Source organism: Chelonia mydas, chromosome 27 (assembly GCF_015237465.2).
Source record: "Chelonia mydas isolate rCheMyd1 chromosome 27, rCheMyd1.pri.v2, whole genome shotgun sequence".
NCBI classification, from domain to species: Eukaryota; Metazoa; Chordata; order Testudines; family Cheloniidae; genus Chelonia; species Chelonia mydas.
In genome coordinates, this window is record NC_057860.1 from 4821873 (window position 1) to 4849564 (window position 27692).

General features: G+C 43.9%; 1 protein-coding gene and 1 long non-coding RNA gene across 3 annotated transcripts in view; both read right to left on the bottom strand.

Moving 5' to 3' along the window:
- ASIC2 (acid sensing ion channel subunit 2) overlaps positions 1-27692 on the bottom strand; it is a 1285436-nt gene that overhangs the window by 883392 nt on the left and 374352 nt on the right. The window lies entirely within an intron of this gene.
- Positions 1863-27692, bottom strand: part of LOC122463916 — a 398329-nt gene continuing 372499 nt past the window's right edge. The window contains exon 3 of the long non-coding RNA XR_006287670.1: positions 1863-1938. This is a non-coding gene — a long non-coding RNA (uncharacterized LOC122463916). The remainder of the gene's footprint in view (positions 1939-27692) is intronic.

A 27692-nucleotide genomic window follows, 5' to 3' on the forward strand; every position in this document is an offset into this window, starting at 1 on the left:
TGGAGAAGAGAGGCTCATGGTTCAATTATTTATGTTGGCTTTAAATATTTAGCTTGGCACTTATACTCTTAAGGAAACCATAGTTACCACTTCATCGTTACATGCAGCCTATCATTTATTTATGGAATCAATAGGAGAACAGAACAACAATAACGTTTCATTCTATTGCATGTGTTATGGAGTGGGTCACTTTCTGTATCGCTCCATCTGTTCAGAAGGGGCAAGAAGATTTCAAGGTCAGGATAGTTGTTTGAGAGATGGGTGCCCTGTCCTGAGGTTGTTTTATACTGAGAAGGATACGTTGAAGAGATGAGCAAGAATACAAATAAGCAGCAGCACAGAGGAGCCAGGAAGTGGTTCCGTGAGGTGCACTGGGATTATACATTTAACTAGTTTATTTTATGTACCTTGAACAGTGGATGGTTCTGGGTTGACAGCTGTGGGGGCTGGAATGCTGTATTTATCCACAGACCAGCAGCAATAGCGTAACTGTTACCCATGGCCCTGAGTGTGGGATTCAACCTATGACCTCTGGTTCTAAAAGCGCTGACTCTTTTAGCCAAGGCTGTAGCAACCTCATCGACTGCTCTGTGTGGTCCACTGGAGGGAGAAAAAACAGCACGCTAAGCTTCCCCCACAATAATAATGTGACTCTGCCCTGAAGCAACCACCTATAGTTGTGAAATGGGGATGTCCAGTCTCACTGGTCCTTTGCTCTCTCTCTCTCTTTGATGAAGCTCTTAGAATTAATAATACGTAGCTCTTTCAAAATGCTTTACCAAGGAAGTCAGCATCATTGTCCCCATTTTATAGAAGGGGAAACTAAGGCACAGAGAAGCAACAAGACCATAGTGACCCAGAAGTAGAGCTGAAACTATAACCTAAGACTTACTGACTGTTAGGCCGGGCTCTTGGCCACTTGGCCACAGCATGGACACCAGGGGAGCTCTGTTTTGATAAACTATTCTCTGAAAAACAGGGAAAGTTGCTAGTCATGAATATAAATCAGATGTTAAGAATTGTAGAAAATTGATAAGGGAAGCAAAGAGACAAAAAGAAAAATTTATGGCCTGCAGCGTTAAGGACAATAAGGAGTTTTAAAAAATATATTAGGAATAAAAAAATCCTGACAATGGTATTGGTTCATTACTTGATGGAAATGGTAGAATTGTAAATCATAATGCAGAAAAAGCAGACGTATTCAATAAATATTTCTGTTCTGTATTTCAGGAAAAAACCAGATGTTCTAGTCTCATCATATGGTGATGATAACACTCTTTCACATTCCTCTGGATGATATTAAACAGAAGCTACTAAAGTTAGACATTTTTTAAATCAGCAAGTCCAGATAATTTGCATCTAAGTTTTAAAAGAGCTGGCTGGTGAGCTGGCTGGACTCTTAATGTTGATTTTCAATAAGCCTTGGAGCACTGGGGAATTTCCAGAAGACTGGAAGAAAGCTAATGTGCCAATTTTTAAAAAGGGGGAACAGGATGACCTAGGTGATTATAGGCCTCTCAGCCTGACACTGATTGTGGCAAGATAATGGAGCAACTAATACAGGACACAATTAATACAGACATAAAGGAGGGTAATGTAATTTATGCAAATCAACATGGGTTTACGAAAAATAGATCTTGTCAAACTAACTTGATATCTTTTTTTTATGAGATTACAAGTTGGGTTGATAAAGGCAATAGTGTTGACACAATAGACTTAAATGTCTGGGAGGCATTTGTCTTGGTACCACATGACATTTTGATTAAAAAGCTGGAAGAATATAACACGGCACATATGAGGTGGATCAGAAACTGGCTAACTGATAGGTCTCGAAATCTAATTGTAAATGAGGAATTATCGTCGAGTGAGTGTGTCTCCAGTGGGGTCCCACAGGGCTGAGTTCTTGACCCGAAGCTATTTAACACTTCTTTCAATGACCTGGAAGAAAACAAAATCATCACTGATAAAGTTTGCAGATGACAGAAAAATGAGGGTGGGGGGTGCAGAGTAAAAAATGAAGAGGACAGGTCACTGATTCAATCTGGATCACTTGGTCTACTGGGCGCAAGCAAACAATAAGCATTTTAATATGGTAAAATATAAAGGTATTCATCTGGGAACAAAGAATGCAGGCCATACTTACAGGATAGGGGAAGGAGTGACTCTGGGAAGGAGTGACTCTGAAAGAGATTTGGGAGTCATGGTGGATAATCAGCTGAACATGAGCTCCCAATGTGACGCTGTGGTAAAAAGAGTTAATGTGATCCTGGGATGTCTAAACTGGGTAATCTCAAGTAGGAGTAGACAGGTTATTTTATCTCTGTGTTTGGCACTGGTGTGAGCTGCTGGAATCCTGTGACAAGTTCTGGTGCCCACAGTTCAAGAAAGATGTTGATAAATTGGAGAGGGTTCAACGAAGAGCCATGAGAATAATTAAAGGATTAGAAAACCTGTCTTCTAGTGATAGACTCAAGGAGCTCCATCTATTTAGTTTAACAAAGAATAGGTTAAGGGGGTGACACAACTACAGTCTGTAAGTATTGATATGGGGAATAAATATCTAATAATGAGCACTTCAATCTAGCGGAGAAAGGTCTAACACGATCCAATGGCTGGAAGAAGGTCTAACGTGATCCAATGGCTGGAAGTTGAAACTAGACAAATTCAGACTGGAAATCAGGTGTACATTTTTAACATTAAGAGTAATTAACCATTGGAACAATCTACCAAGGGTCGTGGTGTATTCTCCATCACTGACAATTTTTAAATCAAGACCGGATTTTTTTTCTAAAAAGCTCTGCTCTAGGAATTATTGTGGGTCAGTTCTATTGCTTGGGTTATACAGGAGCTCAGACTAGACGATCACAATGCTTCCTTCTGGCCTTGGAATCTATGAATTTATAAACATATAAAACCAACCCAACCTAGGCTTGCAAACATGCAAATATCTCACAAAAGAGTAGAAAGTGACAAATGAAGGACAGTTTGAAGAAGGGGTGGTGAAGAGTGCTCACCGACCTAGAATAAAAGGGTAGAGTCCTTGGTGAGGTGTGATGTAACATGTCTGATGGGAGAACTTTCAATGGATGCATACAAGGAACCTTGTGGTTCCAGAAATCCAGCTGCAAATTACACATGGTCCACGCCACAGTAGCTTCTGGTACCTGCTGCTTCTGGCTGTTGGATATACCACAGAAGCAGCTTCTTTCACAAAGTATGTCAGAGAAAGAAGGGATTAGTTAAGTCCAAAGCAGATTGCCAAGAGTTACAAAGGGATGTCACAAAACTGGGTGACTGGGCAACAAAATGGCCCATAGAATTTAATGTTGATAAATGCAAAGTAATGCACATTGGAAATGTAATCCCATTACTACATGCAAAATGATGGGATCTACATTAGCTCTTATCACTCAAAAAAGAGATCTTGGGGTCACCATGGGTAGTTCTCTGAAAACATTTGCATACCGTGCAGTGGCAGTCAGAAAAGCTAACAATGTTAGGAAGCATTAGGAAAGGGATAGATGATAAGACAGAAGAGATCATAATGCCACTATATAAAGCCACGGTACACACACACCTTGACTGTGTGCAGTTCTGGATGCTCCATCTTAAAAAAAGATATATTAGAATTGGAAAAGGTACAAAGAAGGGCAACAAAAATGATTAAGCTTCCATATGAGGTGAGATTAAAAAGACTGGGCCTGTTCACTTTAGAAAACAGATGATTAAGAGGGGATGTTATGGACGTCTATCAAATCATGAATGGTGCAGAGAAAGTGAATAGGGACGTGTTATTTACCCTTTCACATAATACAAAAACAAGGGGTCACCCAATGACATGAATAGGCAGCCGGTTTAAAACAAACTAAAGGAAGTACTTCTTCAGACAACGCACAGTCAACCTGTGGAACTCATTATCAGGGGATGTTGTGAAGGCCAAAAGTATGACAGGGTTAAAAAAAGAATTAGATAAATTCATGGAGGATAGGTCCATCAATGGCTATTAGACAAGATGCAACCCCATGCTCTGGGTGTCCTAAGCCTCTGACTGCCAGAAGATGGGACTGGACCATAGGGGATGGATCACTTAATAATTGCCCTGTTCTGTTCATTCCCTCTGAAGCACCTGGCATTGGCCACTGTCGGCAGACAGGATACTGGGCAAGATGGACCATTGGTCTGACCCAGAATGACCGTTCTTATGTTAGGAGCCAGGACTCCTGGGTTCTATTATTGGTGGTTCTGTTAACCTGCTGTGTGACCTCGGGTGAGTCACTTACAGCTATTTTATTTCCTCCCAAACATGGTCACTAATTCTGAGAGATTGCAGACCAGGTTGTCAGGAGACATGGAGCGCCTGCCTTTGCCATTGATGTCCGCTGGAGTTGGTCAACACCCGAAAATCTGACCCGGAGTATGTCCAAAACTTATGGCACCAAAAATAAGGACCTTCTTTTGAAAACTGTGTCCTTTAGTCTTTCAGTGCCACAGATTTTCCATCTATAAAGAGGGATAAAGGTGTTTCCTTGCCTCCTGAGGGATTGTGAGACTGAATTCATTCGTGTGTGTAAGCTATAAATTACTTCCCAGAATGCACTCATTGCACTGCCAGGGGTGGAAATATCCTCCCACAGCACGATGGAACAATGCAATGTTAACCCAAACTTTTTATATACGGAGTATTTCTTACTAAAAGGGTGCTAATTTGCATGTTGACATCCACATAAATTTAAACCTGGTGTATAGCAATTTAGCATGAGTTGATTAGAATCAGAATTAACTGAACCAAAGTAAGCTACTCTTCTTCTGAAGTGAGAGTGTCTACAAAGTCTTTGGCACCAGATTAAGTAGATTGGTTTCAAAAATCTACTTAATCCTTCCAAAGAGGATGGAGTTCGGCTCTTCTCAGTTGTGGCAGATGACCGAAGAAGGAGCAATGGTCTCAAGTTGCAGTGGGGGAGGTCTAGGTTAGATATTAGGAAACACTATTTCACTAGGAGGGTGGTGAAGCACTGGAATGGGTTACCTAGGGAGGTGGTGGAATCTCCTTCCTTAGAGGTTTTTAAGGCCTGGTTTGACAAAGCCCTGGCTGGGATGATTTAGTTGGGGTTGGTCCTGCTTTGAGCAGGGGGTTGGACTAGATGATCTCCTGAGGTCTCTTCCAACCCTAATATTCTATGATTCTATGGTGCAACTTTCTCTTGGAGACAAGCCCTGATTGGCGGGGGGGAGGGAGTGAAACCAACACAACCAGTTTAATTTAACCAGGCTAGTTGGTGCATACACCAGTTGACATTCAAGATGGAGAAATGGGTGGCTTTCTTTTTTCCTGAAGCTATCTATATGCTGCCCAGCCTATGCCAGTGTAGTCCCCTAGAGTAGATGTAGAGTAGATTGATAGGAATTTTTCTGCTGCTGTAGGAACACCACCTCCGGAAAAGATGTTAGCACTCTAACTCTAGTTGTGTCTACACTGGGAGTTTAGTACTTTTCACATCCCTGACCAACATAGTTATGCCGGTATATGTTTTAAGAGTAGACCAAGCCTGAGTCACGTGTCTCTCTCTCTACTCACCTAATCTAGTTCCGTGGTCTTCCCCACATTACAACTATTCAAACTATTCCTTTTTTCCATTCCATTCGCTCTCACCACCATCAGGCCCTCATCACTAATACAATATTTGCAATTCCACAACCATCAGCTCCTAATGGGCTTATTCTAAAGTTCACCGGCAATGCTTCAACAAGAAGTGCCTGGTCATTAAGAAAACCTTCACTTTCTAACATCAACCATCGGGGGTGCCTTATTTGGCAGCCAGGCGGATATAATTGGACATTGTGTAACATTTGTATCGCAATGGCTGTAATTGAGTTCATATTTTTATTTTCAGGCATTATCTGCGCAAAGTCTAAGTCTCACCATTCTCCATTATATGCAAGACAGGAACATAATGAAAATTAATCATGTCCAAATAGGATCTGGGCAGCTGCTGGGAGGTTCTCAATGGAGCTCTTAAGGGAAAACACAGTAGGGTGTGGTAATAAAGGGTAAATGTATTAATGACTTAGGCACTAATTGCAGTAATAGTGGTCATAATGAACTCCTTACATTATAATGTGAATGAAGTTTGTAATTCCAAAAAGACTCCCTGTCATGGGGGGGATGCCACACTCATCCCAGGAAAGGAGCAGTGGAGAGGTCCTCCAAGCGGGCTAGAGTGCCTGCAGAGGACTCAGAGGCTGCAGGGAGCAACCAGTGAGGGCCCAGCAGGCTCATATAAAAGGAGCTGCAAGGCCAGAGTGAGTGTAGTTTGCTTGCAGGGTCTGGGGCAGGAAGCAGTGCTCCTCTCTGGCTGCAAGGGCTAAGGCAGGTAATTGGTGGCAGGGACTGGGGAAGCAAGGGAATAGCATCTGGCTGGCTGCCAGGACTCACTTAAGACAGGCTACGGGAAGTGGCCTAGGGAAATACAGTTCGTTAAAGGGACTTGGCTGCTACTTGGAGGGTCCCTGGGATGGGACTCTTGTAGTAGATAGGCCTGGGTCTCCCCCCTCTCCTAAGGGAGTGTAGACAGGCCCAGGGAAGCCACTGTATGTGGGACTGTTACCCACCTCCCCTGCCGGAAGGGGGCTGATCTAGATTGACTCAGCTGGAGAGTTGGGATCAGAGGACTAAAGAGTAGGAACCTTCACCTGTGAGCTGGCCAACTAGGGTACTGAGATAGACCCTGTTGGTCAGACTAAGGGCTGTAGGACATTACTGGGTGCTTTCAGATAGGCCTTGTTGGACAATGTAGCTGAGAAGGGGGGACAGTGTAAGTGGCTTGGCCAGAGGACTGAGTCACTAGCATTAATTAAGGCCTTTGTATAAAATGGGCATTATAAAAGGTAGAGGTGCAGTCTCATAGTTTCATTGGGTTTACAGCCAGAAGGGACCATCTGATTTGACCTCCTGTATATAACAGGCCACTATATTTTCATCCAGTCACCCTGTATTAAGCCCAAAATATTTCAGGCTTCAGAAAGATAAACTGCTGTGTGTCACAAGCCAAGAACAGGAGAGACTAGGGGAACACCAGTGTCTGAGGTCTCTGTGATGGAATGGATCAGGTGGGATATCCAATAAGTTCTTGGAATGTATTGGAGACAATTTTTTATTTCAGAAGGTGGAGAAAGCTACTAGGGGAGAGGCTGGCCTAGATTTGATTTTTGACGAATAGGGAGGAACTGGTTGAGAATTTGAAAGTGGAAAACAGCTTGGGTGAAAGCGATCATGAAATGATAGCGTTCATGATTCTAGGGAATGGTAGGAGAGAGAACAGCAAAATAAAGACAATGGATTTCGAGAAGGCAGACTTTAGCAAACTCAGGGAGTTGGTAGGTGAGATCCCATGGGAAGCAAGTTTAAGGGGAAAAACAATAGAAGACAGCTGGCAGTTTTTCAAAGAGATATTATTAAGGACATAAGAGGAAACTATCCCACGGCGCAGGAGAGATCGGAAGTATGGCAAGAGACCAGTCTGGCTTAAGCAGGAGATCTTCAATGATCTAAAAATCAAAAAAGAGTCCTACAAAAAGTGGAAACTAGGTCAAATTACAAAGGATGAATATAAGCAAATAACACTAGTATGTAGGGACAAAATTAGAAAGGCCAAGGCACAAAATGAAATCAAACTAGCTAGAGACATAAAGGGTAACAAGAAAACATTCTACAAATACATTAGAAGCAAGAGGAAGACCAAGGACAGGGTAGGTCCATTACTCAATGAGGGGGGTGGGAAATAGTAACAGAAGATGTGGAAATGGCAGAGGTGCTTAATGACTTCTTTGTTTCGGTTTTCACCAAGAAGGTTGATAGGTTGATTGATGGTGACTGGCCATCTTTCATAGTGAATGCCAGTGAAAATGAGGTAGGATCAGAAGAGGCTAAAATAGGGAAAGAACAAGTTAAAAATTACTTTGACAAATTAGAGGTCTTCAAGTCACCAGGGCCTGATGAAATGCATCCTAGAATACTCAAGGAGTCAGAGTAACAGCCGTGTTAGTCTGTATTCGCAAAAAGAAAAGGAGTACTTGTGGCACCTTAGAGACTAACCAATTTATTTGAGCATGAGCTTTCGTGAGCTACAGCTTCATCCGATGAAGTGAGCTGTAGCTCACGAAAGCTCATGCTCAAATAAATTGGTTAATCTCTAAGGTGCCACAAGTACTCCTTTTCTTTTTACTCAAGGAGTATGATTTAGATAATGGTGTACAGAGTACACTTATAAAGTTTGTGGACGATACCAAGCTGGGAGGGGTTGCAAATGCTTTGGAGGATAGAATTAAAATTCAAAATGATCTGGACAAACTGGAGAAATGGTCTGAAGTAAATACAATGAAATTCAATAAGGACAAATGCAAAGTACTCCATTTAGGAAGGAACAATCAGCTGCACACATACAAAATGGGAATGACTGCCTTGGAAGGAGTACTGTGGAAAGGGATCTGGGGGTCATAGTGGACCACAAGCTAAATATTAGTCAACAGTGTAATGCAGTTGCAAAAAAAGCGAACGTCATTCTGGGATGTATTGGCAGGAGTGTTGTAAGTAAGACACAAGAAGTAATTCTTCCGCTCTACTCCGCTCTGATTAGGTCTCAACTGGAGTATTGTTTCCAGTTCTGGGTGTCACATTTCAGGAAGGATGTGGATAAATTGGAGAGAGTCCAGAGAAGAGCAACAAAAATGATTAAAGAAAAGGAGTACTTGTGGCACCTTAGAGACTAACAAATTTATTTGAGCATAAGCTTTCATGAGCTACAGCTCGGATGCATCCGATGAAGTGAGCTGTAGCTCACGAAAGCTTATGCTCAAATAAATTTGTTAGTCTCTAAGGTGCCACAAGTTCTCCTTTTCTTTTTGCGGATACAGACTAACATGACTGCTACTCTGAAACCTGTAAAAATGATTAAAGGTCTAGAAAACATGACCTATGAGGGAAGACTGACAAAATTGGGTTTGTTTAGTCTGGAAAAGAGAAGACTGAGAGGGGACATGATAACAGTTTTCAAATATGTAAAAGATTGTTACAAGAAGGAGGAAGAAAAATTGTTTTTCTTAACCTCTGAGGATAGGACAAGAAGCAATGGGCTTAATTTGCAGCAAGGAAGGTTTAGATTGGACATTAGGAAATACTTCCTACCTGTCAGGGTGGTTAAGCACTGGAATAAATTGCCTAGGGAGGTTGTGGAACCTCCATCATTGGAGATTTTTAAGAGCAGGTTAGACAAACACCTGTCAGGAATGGTCTAGATAATTAATCCTGCCATGAGAGCAGGGGACTGGACTAGATGACCTCTCGAGGTCCCTTCCAGTTCTGTGATTCTATGCCCAGGGGATCCCAGCAAAGGAAGGCAAACAACCTTCAAGGTTTCTGCCAGTCTGACCTGTGTGAAATTCCTTCCTGATAAACATGTGGACCCTGAGCAAGACACCAGCCTGTCAGGTTACATGTGGTTCAACTGCCTGGATTGTGACTCTGTAACTAACTGATAGCGATGAATTAGGTCCCAGCTCCCAGTTGTCCTAACATCCCTTTGCTGGCTAAGTCAGGAAGGTCATGAAGAGTCAGCAGAAGCAGCTTGCTCAAGGCTCCTAGGAGAGGCTAGTCCCAATGGCATCAGCCAGCCAAAGGGAAAGAGTGTTTAAAGAGGAGACCAGGGATAAATTGCGAGCCCTCCAATAAACCTCAGAACTCTTTAGGGGCTGAGCATGCTCTTAGGGACCAGCTATGGCAAGTGAGAGCCTGCTCTCAAAAACCTAGCTGGGTCCTTCTATGGCACTAGCCATGGGCACTCTGCGTGGAGTAATGGACTTACCATCACACCATCCCTGTGAGGTGGGGAAGGGTCACTGGCCCTATTTCACAGAGTGGGAGCCAAGGCCCAGGGGCTCAGGTCCTTTTGCGATTTCAATCAGAGTTAGGTGCCTAAACACCTTGGAGGATTTGGGCCAGAGACATTAAGTGACTTGTCCAAGGTCCCTGTGGCAGTCGTTTGCAAAGCTGGGGCTTGATCCCTTGTCTACTGAATCCCATTCCAATGCCTCGACCACAGGATCATTTTTCCTCCCTGATACTGTCCCCAGCTGAGATAAGGAGGTTGAACCTGAATAAACAGCCTCTTTCCTATCTGGCTTTTGGTCCCCGGCAGATCTACAGGGCCATTCCAGGTCACTCGTATGATAACTGTGAGCGTTCTGGTTAGTAATTCACACAGTCTGTCTCCAACGGCAACAGACGCAAGGTGGCCCATTGCAGCCTGCTCGCCCTTGGCTGAAATCTTGTCTGTTCTCACAAGCTAAGCAGGGGTAGGCCTGGTTTGTGCCTGAATAAAACATGAAACTGAGGTGATGGGCCACCCACAAGGGATCGCTCTTGCAAGGGATCCTAGGCACATGCCTGGAGATCAGCATTTGAAGAAGGTATATGGAGTGATCCTCCTGAAAAGTGTATGGTTTTTAAGGGTCCGAATGATGAACCAGTGTAAAAATGTATGTAGGGACATGGTGAATTTCCCATCTCTTGCAGTCTTTCAGTCAAGGCTGGATGCCTCTTTCTAAAAGATCCACCCCAGCTCAAACAGAAGTTGTGGGCTTGATTCAGGAATCCCTGGGTGAGGTTCTATGGCCTGTGTAGTACAGGCATCCAGACTGGGTGATCACCATGGTCCCTTCTGGCCTTAACATCTATACCTCCAAGATGCTGAAGCATTGGCTTCTGCTTTGCCTTAAAGAGAAGCCTTTTCCTAAACTCTGATCCCAGAGCCCTCTGTAGGAATGCTACAGGCTCAGGGAAACTGGCACCAACTGCAACCAACGGGACATTTTTTAGAAATGTCCAAGTGGTTCCTGGGCTTAGATAAAAGCAAAAGCTGACACCCAAAATTCACTGCTTTTGCCACTGCTGATGTAACTTGATCTTTCTCCATTGTAAACAAGACCTCATGGCATGCTCATCAGCCATAAACACACAGGCCCCTCTGTTCCTTCCACACGGACCTGATTTGCACTTCTCTGATGGTCCTTTCTCTTTCCTTCCAGTAGATTCCATCTCCCTGTTTCCTCACTGCGAAGAACCCTTGTTCTTTTTTTCCTTCCTCCCCCTGCTCTTGGCAGCACAAGAGTGGCCTCCTCAGTCATCTCTCCTTGCCTGCTTTCCAATGTCTCCAACTTGCCCTGGAACATCAGGCTTCAACTCGAAGGGGGAGAGAATCTAACTCTTGAGTTATACACATGGAAACTCAAGCTCACCTGTTGAGAAACTCACGGTATATTTTTCTCTCCAATGGGGGGCTCCATTAAGGCCATTTTTAAACTCCCAAGCATCCTCTTTTTCTTCCTCTGTTTTACGGCAGATGCCTCCAGAGCCCAGTAATGAGACGGTCTGAAACGAAGGTAGTGGCTTGAAACATAAAGCAATAGATATGCCATGGGTTTTGCCAATCTTCTGTCTTCATAGATTCATAGATACTAAGGTCAGAAGGGACCATTATGATTATCTAGTCTGACCTACTGCACAATGCAGGCCACAGAATCTCACCCACCCACTCCTGCAATAAACCTCTCACCTATGTCTGAGCTACTGAAGTCCTCAAATCAGGGTTTAAAGACTTCAAGGTGAAGAGAATCCTCCAGCAAGTGACCCGTGCCCCATTCTACAGAGGAAGGCGAAAAACCCCCAGGGCCTCTTCCAATCTGCCCTGGAGGAAAATTCCTTCCCGACCCCAAATATGGTGATCAGCTGAACCCTGAGCATATGGGCAAGATTCACCAGCCAGATACCCAGGAAAGAATTCTCTGTAGTAACTCAGATCCCACCCCATCTAACAGCCCATCAAGGGCCATTGGGCCTATTTACCATGAATAGTTAAAGATCAATTAATTGCCAAAATCATGTTATCCCATCATACCATCTCCTCCATAAACTTATCAAGTTTAATCTTGAAGCCAGATACATTTTTTGCCCCCACTGCTTCCCTTGGAAGGCTGTTCCAGAACTTCACTCCTCTGATGGTTAGAAACCTTCGTCTAATTTCAAGTCTAAACTTCCCGATGGCCGTTTATATCCATTTGTTTTTGTGTCCACATTGGTACTGAGCTTAAATAATTCCTCTCCCTCCTGGGTATTTATCCCTCTGATATATTTATAGAGAGCAATCATATCTCCCCTCAGCCTTCTTTTGGTTAGGCTAAACAAGCCAAGCTCCTTGAGTCTCCTTTCATAAGACAGATTTTCCATTCCTCGGATCATCCTAGTAGCCCTTCTTTGTACCTGTTCCAGTTTGAATTCATCCTTCTTAAACATGGGAGACCAGAACTGCACACAGTATTCCAGGTGAGGTCTCACCAATGCCTTGTATAATGGTACTAAAACCTCCTTATCTCTACTGGAAATACCTCACCTGATGCATCCCAAGACTGCATTAGCTTTTTTCACAGCCATATCACATTGGCGGCTCATAGTCATCCTATGATCAACCAATACTCCAAGGTCCTTCTTCTCCTCCGTTACTTCTAATTGATGCGTCCCCAGCTTAAATAACTAAACTTCTTGTTATTAATCCCTAAACGCATGACCTTACACTTCTCACTATTAAATTTCATCCTGTTACTATTACTCCAGTTTAAAAGGTCATCCAGATCTTCCTGTATGATATCCCGGTCCTTCTCTAAATTGGCAATACCTTCCAGCTTTGTATCATCCGCAAACTTTATTAGCACACTCCCACTTTTTGTGCTGAGGTCAGTAATAAAAAGATTAAATAAGATTGGTCCCAAAACCGATCCCTGAGGAACTCCACTGGTAACCTCCCTCCACACTGACAGTTCACCTTTCAGTAGGACCCGCTGTAGTCTCCCCTTTAACCAATTCCTTATCCACCTTTCAATTTTCATATTGATCCCCATCTTTTCCAATTTAACTAATAATTCCCCATGTGGCACGGTATCAAACGCCTTACTGAAATCTAGGTAAATTAGATCCACTGCGTTTCCTTTGTCTAAAAAATCTGTTACTTTCTCAAAGAAGGAGATCAGGTTGGTTTGGCACGATCTACCTTTTGTAAAACCATGTTGTATTTTGTCCCAATTACCATTGACCTCAATGTCCTTAACTACTTTCTCCTTCAAAATTTTTTCCAAGACCTTGCATACTACAGATGTCAAACTAACAGGCCTGTAGTTACCGGATCACCTTTTTTCCCTTTCTTAAAAATAGGAACTCTGTTAGCAATTCTCCAGTCATACAGTACAACCCCTGAGTTTACAGATTCATTAAAAATTCTTGTTAATGGGCTTGCAATTTCGTGTGCCAATTCCTTTAATATTCTTGGATGAAGATTATCTGGGCCCCCCGATTTATTCCCATTAAGCTGTTCAAGTTTTGCTTCTACGTCAGATATGGTAATATCTACCTCCATGATAGCTCCTTTCACCCAAGGATCTCAGAGCACATTACATATAATAATGAATTAAGCCTCACAGCCCCCACCTTGAGGTCAATCAGCTGTATTATCTTCGATTTATAGATGGGGAAACAGAGTTTACGGGACTTGACCAAGGCCACAGTGCAAGTGGCAGAGTTGGCCCGGGAACTCCAGAGCCTGACCACCTACAGGACCCTGTTATTATAAACACACTAGCTCCCTTCCCATCCACTGGGAATTTAGGAGAAAGCAGTGAAATATGATGCATCTGCAGCTCAATCGTGGAACTGCATTTTGGGAGGGGAAATGGCTTAACAGGCTGCCAAGAGCCTTTCCCATCATCAAATATATATTACATCATTTTAGCATGTTAAGGCTGAAGGACCGGAAATGTGGAGGCTTTATGCACCAAAAGGAGGCTGGAGTCATCTGTCTTGGATGGTTTGGACACAACAAATCCTGCATCTTGGAAGGGGTTTAGACTAGACGACCCTTGCTGTCCCTTCTAACCCTATGATTCTAGGATTTGTACCAGTTGCTGGTTCAGACTGTCCTTTATGGCCACAGTCTCCCCTCCACCAGTACCTGCCAGAACATAAAGGGCCTAGTGTCTTAAAAGGCATTTCCTTTTGTGCTGCAGTTTTGAAATATTTTCCCTGGTAGCCAAGCAGCCGTTGAGACTTTCTATCACATTTATTTGTGAACCTCCTTTTTTGCACGGGAAGCAATTGATTTCTCGGACACGACAAAGAAAACCATCCCCCGTTGTAACTCTGATGCCTGGTCTTGAAATGCAAATGTAAGGAGCGTGTGTAGAAAGGGCAGATGGGTTTGTGTATCAGACAAATTGCCAAGAAATCCCCACTGGAAGAATGACAGAATCTTGCAGAGTGACTGGAAATAATGAATCATGGCAAGTGACAAGTGTATCTGACTGAACTGATATAGTATCAGCTTCAACCGTTATTGTTCATTCCTTAATTAGATTACGGCGTCATTCTGCCGAGGGGAGCGTGAATGAGATTTGTTTCTAAAGCCACCCTGCTGTAGTAGATAGGTCACAAGGTAGAAGATGAAGGCGTGTGGCCCCGGTGATGCATGCTTTACAATGCACCGAACAGCGGGAATGATCTGTGGTTGCCTGCTATGGATTTCACACCAGGGTCTGCAGTAAAGCTGGGCAAATAACAGCCATTCTGCGAGAAAGAAATAGTTTGGGTCGAACTCAATGTTTTGTTTGAAACCTTTTGCTTTGATTTTGTTCAGTTTTGACTTTTTAGATTGGCTTTAATAAAAAGGAAATTTGTGAAACACTCACTTGACACCAAAAAACCCAAAAGTTTTACTTCAAAAACTACAAAATGATACATTTCCATATTTTCAGTTTATTTTTTTTTTGGTTGGTCGGTTTTATTTTACTGAAATAATTTGGAGAAACTGACATGAACTTGAGAAATGCTTTGGTGTTGCTGGATCTCCATATTTGGCCTGGCAAAAACAAGTTGTGCGAAACATTTTGCCCAGCTCTAACCTTTAGTCACCGCACACGGGGGAGTGGCAATGGAGTAGGCCTAGTCATGCATGGCCAGGTGGCGCTCCCTGTCTAGCGGAGGGCAGTGCAGTGCAGCCCAGCACCCACATATCCATTGCCTGGATTCTGCCTAAAAACTAAAAATCAGAAGATGAATATCCCAGGCCCCCTTTAACTGTGCTCACAGTCCTACTTTGACCGACATTTGCAAATTAATTGTCAGGAGCACCCCGCCCAGCAGCCTCACCCCTGCTGCCTCCCCGCCAGCCTCACCCATAACCAGACCCCCACTGCCATCCCCTTGCCCCTCCACTAATACCCCATTCAGTCTCCTGGCCTGCCCCCCACCAATTCCTTACACTCTGCAGAACACACAGCAAGGAGAGCAGAGCTGTGCGGGCACGTGCACCCCCCACCCCCCACCCCAGTGTGGAGCTACAATGAGTTTCACCTGTAGGTGGCATTTGGGGAGGTTGGGCTGCAGTTACACCTGGGGAAATGGAGACAAGACGTTCGCTCCTGGCAGGGTGTTTGGAGCACAATAGAACTGCCCAGGCCTGCCCCTTCTCTGCTGGGCTAAGTTCCAGGAGAGGAGGGGGCATTACCTGCTCCCTGCTCCCCCTTCCCGCTGAACCCAAAGGCCTGTGAAGAATGGGGCATGAAACCCCCTGCCTGACCCACAAATGCCTCCTGCTACACTGATTCCTGGGTGAGTGGGGCTGTTCCCCCCGCACCCCTGCTGCAGCCAAGGCCTGGGGGAGAAGGGGGCATGACTCCGTCCCTGACATACTGACCAGCCAGCACGCCTGGTACCTGGCTGTGCCTCATATTACCCTGGCTCTGCACCATCACCTTGGCACCACTCTTTAAATCTACCCCTCCCGCCCTGCCATTGACCACCAAGCCTGACTGACCCTGCCCGTCCTGTGCTCCCATTGGTAGAAGCAAAAGCAGAGCAGATGGCAACTATGTTACTGTTACCCAGATTCTTGTGCATCAGCCACCCCCAGTCTCTCCCATTGACCCGGAGAGAGAGAGGCCGATGTCCAGGTGTGGTTGATGCATAGGACGCATACTGTCATATTTATGCAGGAGATAACATTATTCAGTTGGGAATTGGGAGCGTTTGCGTTGCAAACAGGACATACCGGGGGACTTGGTTGCCCTGCTCATGGTATACACCGGAGCATTCCCCAGGGTGCATAGGGACTTCTGCACATGGAATGGATGTGGTTACAATTAGCAGGCAAGATACTGCCACCCTTACTCACACTAATACCTTACTCCTTTGAGAAGTCCCATGTCTGTTTCAGTGAAATGCCACTCGTGGTATAAGTTACTACTCAGTTTAAGTAAGCATGGCAGAACCTGGACCGTTTTGAGCAGCGCTGGGGGCCAGTTGGAAAGTTTCTCTATAGTTGAAGGCCTGCTAACTCCAGATCTCACTGAAGATGTATTTTGGACTGCACAGTTCCTGAAGGTAATGATCACAAACAATCCAAATGGACCTGTTGCAAGATCACGGGGCGTCTCTATGCACCCATCCTATACAACAATTAGCCTGACATTGATTATGAGCCTACTAATGGAATAGCTGATCCAGAATTCTGTGAACCGAAAGGATGGAAAATTTGTCTTTCAAGAGAACAGCTATAACATAGTTGTGGCAATGTGAGCTTCTCCACCTCATCACACCCTGACCTGGAGACACCACTCTTAGGGATGGGCAGGGACCATCTACGGTTCGTTCAGTCCTTGGTGTCTTTAATGGAGCTGGCAGCAAGGCTGTTGCTTTGTCCCAGCTGTTCAGACCATGTTTGTTACAGGTGCCCTTATTGAACTATAAGGCTGCCAACAAGGATAACAACCATTAGAGCGGAGTTGATTGGAAACCAGGATTCCCATCCTATGGGAAAACCGACATTTTGATTGTTTTCTTCATGATGCGTCAAAACTTTTCACACAATGAACATTTCAGGAAAAAAGTCTCTTTCAAAATGTCAAAGCACTTTGTTCCACCTCCCTCTCATCACCATTGTTGGCTATAGGCTTGCTCTACAGCTTGGCTTCATCTTCCAGAGTCTCTCTTTCTGGCTGAGCGGCCACGGTACATCATATATTCATAGGCTGCAGGGCCAGTAGGGATCATTGTGATTATCTAGTTTGACCCCCTGCATAACACAGGCCATAGAATTTCCCCAGAATAATTCCCAAAGCAGATCTTTTAGAAAAAAAGTCTTGATTCAAAAATTGTCAGTGATGGAGAATCCACCATGACCTTTGGAAAGTGGTTCCAACGGTTAATTATTCTCACCGTTAATATTTTACACTTTATTTCCCATCTGAATTTGTCTAGCTTCAATTTCCAGCCATTGGATCATGTTAGACCTTTCTCTGCTAGGCTGACAAGCTTATTATCAAATATTTTATTCCCTATGTAGATACATGTAGATTGTGATCAAGTCACCCCTTCACCTACCCTTTGTTAAACTAAATAGATGGAGCTCTTTGAGTCTATCACTATAAGACTTGTTTTCTAATCTTTTAATCTTATGGTTCTTCACTGAACCCTCTCCAGTTTATCAACATCCTTCTTGAATTGTGGGCACCAGAACTGGACACAGGATTCCAGCAGTGGTCACACCAGGGCCAATCACAGAGATAAAATAACATGTCTACTCCTGCTTGAGATTCCCCGGTGTTATTTATCCCAGGATCGCATTAACTCTTTTGGCCACATCGTTGCACTGGCAGCTCATGTTTGGCTGATTATCCACCATGACCCCCAAATCATCTTCAGAGTCCAGCATGGGAGTCCTGTGACTGCAAGTCATTATGGAAAATGTGTTCTGGCCAGGAAGCCTGGTCCATAGGGAAGAATAGGATGGGGGGCATGAAGTACCCAAACTACAACTCTCATGAGGGACAGGTCAGGCAGATGCAGAGATTAACGTCACACTAGTAAGAAACATTCCATTTAGACTTTCCCAATAGATTTTTTTTCCCCAAAATCAACATTTTCCTCATGTAAACATTCGACTAGGCAGAAACCACATTTTCTATTAAAAAAAAATGTATTGAAAGAAAACTCCTGACCAGCTCATTACAGTATAACATCTGATCAGCTTGTGAACCAATGACCTAGAAGTGTAAGGTTGCTTTGTCAACCCCCAGGCCCTAGAGCCATCCCTTTCCTTCTCTCTAATTCCTGTTTTGTTTATGCTCCAAATCTGCTTTCTCTAATTTTTGATCAGATTTTTCTAGTTCAGGATACTGGAGGTTTTCAGTGCAGGTTTTGTTTGTTTGTTTTGGCAGAGATCGTGTAGTTTCCTGGGGCCTGGAACATAAAATACATCTACAGTCAGGGTCTGATCCTGTAAATCCCTTTGCGGGATCAGTGCCAGTATGTCAATAAAAGGTGGAACATGTATGACAATGAGCAATGGCCTACAGCAGCTGCTACAAACAGCAGCCTGGTCTTGAATCTGTGCTTAATTTGTAATGAAAGAGGTTCCGGGGCTCACGCCATTTTTTTACATTCATAACTGATGCAGCAAGCCCAGCGGTGCTGAGGCTGTGAATTGCCAAGCTTAGAGGTGCTGGGGCTTAGCCCTGGCACAAATTAAGCACGGTCTTGAATACTTGTGCATGTTTCCTTTCTTTCAGAGCAAGTGTTTGCTCATTTTGCTACAGCACTGTAGTCTTGTAAGGAGATAATTACATCCGTCTCACTTAGAGAGACAAAAACTGTCACGGTCTAATCTGACACAGAGAAATATTAACTGGAGACCTGATTCTGTTGATAAATGATGGGCCTGTAACTAGCTGGCTAAAACAAGCTGCTGCAATACACCAATCAACATTAGTGGCTCAGAAAAACAAAAGAAAAAAAAATCCCAGCCTGAACACCCCTGCTTTCCCAGCAAGCAAGGAAAGCCAGGTCATTGTAGAGCGAAGGAGAACATCTGCTTTCCACTGTCACTCAAAGTATGCAAATCCCTTGCCTGTAACACAAGCCTGCCTAGCGCTGTGGGTTTCGAGAGTCTGCGCTACACCTGTTTAACCTAACATACAAGCTGTTGCACTGTCTGGCTGCTGCCACAGTACAGATCCGTCAGGTAGATTAGACACATCACTCCCTGAAGCTGCTGCTACGAGAAAGCACGAAGGCTGCATGCTGGAGGGGACAGGAGGCAGGAACGGGCTGTTTTGGTTCATTTCTGATAGTGCCTACCATTAACTGACCTCTACCCAGACACTGAAGAAGGGACCTTCCTGCTCTGAGGCGCTATATCTACCCTGGCCCCCCCATGACCACAATTTCTGAGAGTCTTACAATCTTTGAGAGACAAGGTGGGTGAGGTAATATCTTTTATGGGACCAGCTTCTGTCAGTGGAAGGCACGCGGCTACAACAGCACCACTTACAGTCTTTAATGCATTTACCCTTGCAGCACAGATAACGGTGAGAATGTGGGGACCGAGTGGGATTCTCTCATTAATTTGCACCTGTACGTTGTGAAGGTTTCCCTGGCTGTGACATAGAGGGGGCCACTCGTTTCTCAGCAAGATTCTTGCAGCTAAATTTAATGTTGTGTATGAATTTTTGAGAAAAGGAGCTCCCATGTAGTCACTGGAGCAGGTCCCCCCTTCTGCCCCTGCAGTGAATTTGTCACCTACGAACTGATTCTTTTCTAGCTCACACCAGCAGAGTTTGACTGACTTCAGTGGAGTTACTCCTCACATCTACTGTATAAATAACAGGAGAGGCGTGCCCCTTGTGACAAGGATAAACACTCCACAGCCATATCTTTGGTCCCTTAGGCCCTTTGCAAACAACCCTTTGCTGTTTCAACCCATCCATGCTGCCTGCTTCCCATACGCGCTCTACCTGGCTGGGGAGCTTGGATGGCCACAATCCTCACTCTTGCAGGCATCCAAGATAGGCCTGTAGCAACGCAAGCTGCATAGCAGGTATGAGCCTGTTCCAAAGCCAGTGAAATCACTGGGAGTCTCTCTCACTGCATCAGGCTGTTAGAACATGCCCAATTTGATGGGAAGGAGCCAACGGCTGGACTGAGGGGCATCCATCAGTAAGGTGGGGAATCAGAGCCTTGATTAGCAGCCACGGACTCTTGAAGTATCCGTCCTGGTGCTGAAAATACAGCAGTGGTCAGAATGAGAATCTCTGCCAGGCCACAGTAATTACTAGAGCTGAGGGAAAATTGAATTTGATTCCCCAGGGAAACTCTGGATTTTTGACATTTGTTTTCACTCCGAATCAGAACAAAGAGTCAAAATATCCACATTTTTCACCCAGCGAAACTTTCTGGATTGGGAAATGTTGAAATGTTTCGATTTGAGTCCGCTCAGCAATGACATCACGAGGGCAGGCAGACCTGTGAGCCACCTCCAAGGCAGCCAGCCGGGATGTCACAAATGAACGTGGGCAATAACGAGCTGAGGGCTTTCAGGGAAAACTAGTTACATGGCCCTTTCCATCATGATGAGCAGTGAAGGGAGAGAAAACCCAGATTGTATCAAGCATCCAAGTGGCTCTTAACCCGAGGTCCTGATTCTCTTCTTAACTTACCTTCCCTGTAAGTCTAGTCATTTTAATGACATTACTCTTGATTTACACCCGTTGGGATCAGAATCAGGCCCAGACTGTTTCTCAGAGTATGTCTACACTGCAATCGGAGGTGTGATTGCTGCTCAAGTAGCCAGCTAGATTAAAGCTAACGTAGGTACACCAACCAGGCTGCAACCCCATCTTCAGTGGCAGTGTAGACATTCCCTGAGAGATTTCCCTGGGGCATCATTAGCCCTTTCTGCTTCCTTCCTTATAACTTTGGCTGGAACCTTTCCCTGCAATGACATACGGCAGCATCAACCCCTGCAGAATTAGCTCGTAACAATGTCACTGCCGCTCTTCATCTCACTGCAACTTTCTAAACTAAACGATTAAATTATCCCTTCACATAAGGGAGGAAAAGAGAATTACAGTAGTCAGCGAGATCACAAACAGAGGGGAAAGGTGTAATCTGTACAAGCCCTTGCAGTCAAAACTGCTACTTCATTAATTCTCTCTTTAATGTCAAATGCAAAGAGAAAATCCACTGCTTGGTTTGGCGGCATGGTTAGTGCAGTGGTCTTAAGACTACAATTTTTGGGTTCTGCTCATGGTTCTTCCACTAAACTAATGTGAGAAATCTGCTTCATGGAATCTGGACTTGGCTATCCTGCCTGGCATCACTGCTTTGCCCAGTAGACCACACTCCCCTCCATGACCTAGGAATCCTGTTCCTCAACATTGTACTGCTGTCTAACAAACTGCTGTGCGACTCATGACCGCACTAGCCACCTATTGTGGTGGCTGGTCAGCATAGAGGCTAAGAGTTGGTCCTGGTTGACACAAAAAGGAGTGATCTCATGCTGATCTATTTAAAGAGGTGCAGTTTTCTGAGTGGACACTCTATTATGGATTTATATCCGGCTTATGTCAGTTTGCACCTGCAAATTTAAGAGCGCCCATATATACACATTGCACCAATGTAACTAAACTGATATTTAAACTGATCTCAGGTAAATGGGTGCAAATTCTGTATCTTGTGTCTTAAGGAGTTGTCTTGTGCAAGTAGAATGAGTCTGTGATCGATCAGGTCTGAATTTCTGAACCCTGCTGATGACTTGGGTGGTCCTTACTAAGGCTGACTAGAAAACAGCCATTCCATTTTTAGGTTTTGCAATTTGTTTGCATTCTGCATGGGAATGAAAACGAGACCCTTTGGAAATGTTCATGACATTGGGGCAGGGTATGCAGAAATCAGGTTAACTCTCCGTTACTTGGTGTTAGGACTCTGGTCTGGAGTGTGAGAAACCTGAGGTCTAATCACTGTTCTTCCTGAGTTGGAGCAATCTGAGGTGAAAAACAGCTCTGAATGAATCAAAACTGGGATTAGAACCTGCGTTTCCACATAGTCTAGGCTGCTGCTCTAACTATGGAGAGTCTTATTTAATGTGGATAAATGTAAAGCAATGCACATTGGAAAAAATACCCCAGCTGTACATACAATATGATGGGGGCTAATTTAGCTACAACTTATCAGGAAAGAGATCTTGGAGTCATTGTGGATAGTTCTCTGAAGATGTCTATGCAGTGTGCAGCGGCAGTCAAAAAAGGAAACAGGATGTTAGGAATCATTAAAAAAGGAACAAAGAATAAGACGGAGAATATCTTATTGCCTTTATATAAATCTATGGTATGCCCACGTCTTGAATACTGCTTACAGATGTGGTTTCCTCATCTCAAAAAGGATATACTTGCATTAGAAAAGGTTCAGAGAAGGGCAACTAAAATGACTAGGGGTTTGGAACGGGTCCCACATGAGGAGAGATTAAAGAGAATAGGACTCTTCATCTTGGAAAAGAGGAGACTAAAGGGGGGATATGATAGCGGTATATTAAAATCATGAGTGGTGTGGAGAAAGTGAATAAGCAAAAGTTATTTACTTGTTCCCATAATATAAGAACTAGGGGCCACCAAATGGAAAAGGAGTACTTGTGGCACCTTAGAGACTAACCAATTTATTTGAGCATAAGCTTTCGTGAGCTACAGCTCACTTCATCGGATGCATACTGTGGAAAATACAGAAGATGTTTATATACATACAAACCATGAAAAAATGGGTGATTATCACTACAAAAGGTTTTCTCTCCCCCTACCCCACTCTCCTGCTGGTAATAGCTTATCTAAAGTGATCACTCTCCTTACAATGTGTATGATAATCAAGGTCGGCCATTTCCAGCACAAATCCAGGTTTCCCCCCCTCCCCTTTTCACACACACAAACCCACTCTCCTGTTGGTAATAGCTTATCTAAAGTGATCACTCTCCTTACAATGTATATGATAATCAAGGTGGGCCATTTCCAGCACAAATCCAGGGTTTAACAAGAATGTCTGAGGAACGGGGGTGGGGTGGGGTGGGGGGGGGTGGGTGTTGTAGGAAAAAACAAGGGGAAATAGGTTACCTTGCATAATGACTTAGCCACTCCCAGTCTCTATTCAAGCCTAAGTTAATTGTATCCAATTTGCAAATGAATTCCAATTCAACAGTCTCTCGCTGGAGTCTGGTTTTGAAGTTTTTCTGTTGTAATATCGCAACTTTCATGTCTGTAATCGCGTGACCTGAGAGATTGAAGTGTTCTCCGACTGGTTAATGAATGTTATAATTTTTGACATCTGATTTGTGTCCATTTATTCTTTTACGTAGAGACTGTCCAGTTTGACCAATGTACATGGCAGAGGGGCATTGCTGGCACATGATGGCATATATCATATTGGTAGATGTGCAGGTGAACGAGCCTCTGATAGTGTGGCTGATGTGATTAGGCCCTGTGATGGTGTCCCCTGAATAGATATGTGGGCACAGTTGGCAATGGGCTTTGTTGCAAGGATAGGTTCCTGGGTTAGTGGTTCTGTTGTGTGATATGTGGTTGCTGGTGAGTATTTGCTTCAGGTTGGGGGGCTGTCTGTAGGCAAGGACTGGCCTGTCTCCCAAGATTTGTGAGAGTGTTGGGTCATCCTTCAGGATAGGTTTTAGATCCTTAATAATGCGTTGGAGGGGTTTTAGTTGGGGGCTGAAGGTGACGACTAGTGGCGTTCTGTTATTTTCTTTGTTAGGCCTGTCCTGTAGTAGGTGACTTCTGGGAACTCTTCTGGCTCTGTCAATCTGTTTCTTCACTTCCGCAGGTGGGTATTGTAGTTGTAAGAATGCTTGATAGAGATCTTGTAGGTGTTTGTCTCTGTCTGAGGGGTTGGAGCAAATGCGGTTGTATTGCAGAGCTTGGCTGTAGACGATGGATTGTGTGGTGTGGTCAGGGTGAAAGCTGGAGGCATGTAGGTAGGAATAGCGGTCAGTAGGTTTCTGGTATAGGGTGGTGTTTATGTGACCATAGTTTATTAGCACTGTAGTGTCAAGGAAGTGGATCTCTTGTGTGGACTGGACCAGGCTGAGGTTGATGGTGGAATGGAAATTGTTGAAATCATGGTGGAATTCCTCAAGGGCTTCTTTTCCATGGCTCCAGATGATGAAGATGTCATCAATATAGCGCAAGTAGAGTAGGGGCGTTAGGGGACGAGAGCTGAGGAAGCGTTGTTCTAAGTCAGCCATAAAAATGTTGGCATACTGTGGGGCCATGCGGGTACCCATAGCAGTGCCGCTGATCTGAAGGTATACATTGTCCCCAAATGTAAAATAGTTATGGGTAAGGACAAAGTCACAAAGTTCAGCCACCAGGTAGCCATGACATTATCGGGGATAGTGTTCTTGACGGTTTGTAGTCCATCTTTATGTGGAATGTTGGTGTAGAGGGCTTCTACATCCATAGTGGCCAGGATGGTGTTATCAGGATGGATTGTAGTTTCCTCAGGAAGTCAGTGGTGTCTCGAAGGTAGCTGGGAGTGCTGGTAGCGTAGGGCCTGAGGAGGGAGTCTACATAGCCAGACAATCCTGCTGTCAGGGTGCCAATGCCTGAGATGATGGGGCGCCCAGGATTTCCAGGTTTATGGATCTTGGGTAGTAGATAGACTATCCCAGGTCGGGGTTCCAGGGGTGTGAAAATGAAAATTAATGAAATTAATGGACAGCAGGTTTAAAACAAATAAAAGGAAGTTCTTCTTCACTCAGCGCACAGTCAACCTGTGGAACTCCTTGCCTGAGGAGGTTGTGAAGGCTAGGACTATAACAGGGTTTAAAAGAGAACAGGATAAATTCATGGAGGTTAAGTCCATTAATGGCTATTAGCCAGGATGGGTAAGGAATGGTGTCCCGAGCCTCTGTTTGTCAGAGGGAGGAGATGGATGGTAGGAGAGAGATCACTTGATCATTACCTGTTAGGTTAATTCCCTCTGGGGCACCTGGCATTGGCCACAGTCGGTAGACAGGATACTGGGCTGGGTGGACCTTTGGTCTGACTCAGGATGGCCATCTTATGTTTTTATGTTCTCTCTCTAGGAAACCTCTGTGCTTCTAGCAACATTCTGGTTTCAACACCATGGCATTTTTCAGTGGGAGAAAGTTTTCTTGAAAAGTTTTCAATCAGCTTTAGTCCTTCCTGCTGCTTGATGGCATTTCTGTTTTTACTGGTTTCTTTGTTTCTAAAAGAGCTGGTTAACTGATCCACACAGGGAGGAAAATATCCTGAAAAACAGGTTTGAGAGTTAAAAACCGTTCTGATCGCTTCATTGTGGCACGGGACACAACAAAACACAGGTATCCAGACGTTGACATGTTGGTCAAATGACATGTTGGTCATTTGATACTGATTTTAATTGCTTGGGTCACACATCAGCTGGTTTAGAGATTGAGTCGTATGATGGCTTTAGAGAAATGGTGCCATCTTCCCTCATGGTAGCCTGTGGCTTCAGCTCCATTGAAAACAATGGGAAATGGTGGTCATCTTTACTGATGTTATGAATTGCACTATCCAATTGGGTAGCATTAGTCCCATTGTAAGCTATGCAAAATAGTGACCACAAAGGCAACTTGTGACCATAATGGGAAAGACCGGGGGTGGGGGGGGACAACTGTTAATAAAGTCACTTAATTGAAACATCTTTTATTCAAAAGTACATTCATCACCAGCTGTCAAAGACTTTTAACTGTGTGGGTAGCATGAAGGATGAGAAATCAGCCAGTTGTTAGCGAAAGGCAGCTGGAAACGGGCAAAACCTGAGGAATTTTTTTTCTTAAATGTCCATGTTTTAAATTAATTGTAACTCATGCACTAAGCAACAACATGAGCTCAAAAGACCTCTAAAATTCACTCTCTATCCATAGACTGTGCTCTAAATTTTGGGGAGGATACAGTGTATTCTTCAGACAAAAAGAAAGGCTTGTATCTTAGCACTTAAGTACAGACACACTACCATGCCTCCATAATCTGTTTAGTATTTATTAATTGTATTGCAATAGCACAGAATAGAAAAACAGTCCCTGCACTAAAGAATCATATCATAGAAGATTAGGGTGGGAAGAGACCTCAGGAGGTCATCTAGTCCAACCCCCTGCTCAAAGCAGGACCATCACCAACTAAATCATCCCAGCCAGGGCTTTGTCGTGCCAGGCCTTAAAACCTCCAAGGATGGAGATTCCACTGCCTCCCTGGTTAATGCATTCCAGTGCTTCACCACCCTCCTAGTGAAATAGTGTTTCCTAATATCCAACCTAGACCTCCCCCACTGCAACTTGAGACCATTGCTCCTTGTTCTGTCATCTGCCACCACTAAGATCAGCTGAGCTCCATCCTCTTTGGAACCCCCCTTCAGGTAGTTGAAGGCTGCTATCAAATCCCCCCTCTCTCGTCTCTTCTGGAGACTAAATAACCCCAGTTCCCTCAGCCTTTCCTCGTAAGTCATGTGCCCCAACTCCCTAATAATTTTTGTTGCCCTCCGCTGGACTCTCTCCAATTTGTCCACATCTCTTCTGTAGTGAGGGGACCAAAACTGGACGCAATACTCCAGGTGTGGCCTCACCAGTGCCAAACAGAGGGTCAAATCCTGAAGTCCTGACTCCATTCTAATCAATCCCATTCACAGAGATTTTTCCACTGATTCTGTTGTGATCTCTGGGTAAATCTTGAGTAAGAACCTCAAGATTGGCCCATACTTTGTACAATGAGCTAGTAAAATCCTCTGAGATCCTTCTGGATAGAAGGAACAATGTAATAGAAAGGTGATTAACATTATAACTATGATTCTGACTACAAGAACTGGGTAAAATCAGACCTAGCAGGAAAGAATATTTATAAATCAGCGGACCAGGCAACAGGTTACAAAACTCACAGTTTGACATATCTACTATCAACCCTATAAATTCTACAATTTTCCCCCATCTGTTCATCTCTTGGTACTAAATAGCAAAAAATGAGAACTAGAAAGCCTTGATGGGAGATAATTATTTTTAGAGGAAAAATAAAACACAGAGAATGTGTTCTGTGACCTATTTCTGCTCATTTTAGGATCTGACTTCTGCTAACACCATGTATTTCTGTCTTAATTGAACACAAATGTCCTCACAAGAGCCTGGCAGCTTGGGATCAAACTTTAATAGCTGTGAAATACTTACTAAGGAAATATTGTTTGCTCATGCAGAGATCCTAGTTTCAGATGAGATCTGAAGCTGCGTTGATTGCATTGATTAATGTTATAGCAGTGTCCATGAGTAAAGTTATTAAGAGATATCATTATAGAATAAACAGATGGTAGAGTATAGAATCATAGACTATTAGGTTTGGAAGAGACCTCAGGAGGTCATCTCGTCCAATCCCCTTTTCAAAGCAGGACCAACACCATGTACTGACTGGGGTAAATTGTCGTAACTTCATTGACATCAGTGAAACTATGACTTTTAAAGCTGGACTAATAACAGATTTTATTTATTTTATTTTATTTTTGTTTGTTTGCTGGCTATTAAAACAATCGTCAGGGAGAGGTGAGGAATTGTTTCAGGTCAAGCCAGAAATAGATTTTTAAAAATTTTCAGCACATCAAAGCACTGAAAAAAACCAACCCTGTTTCTGTTTCCGCAACATTTCATTTTGACAAAACCGAAACACTTTGTTGAAATGTTGACCATTTTAAAATGTCTTTGATTGTTGTGATAAAATCATTGGAAATTTTGAAACAAAAAGTCATT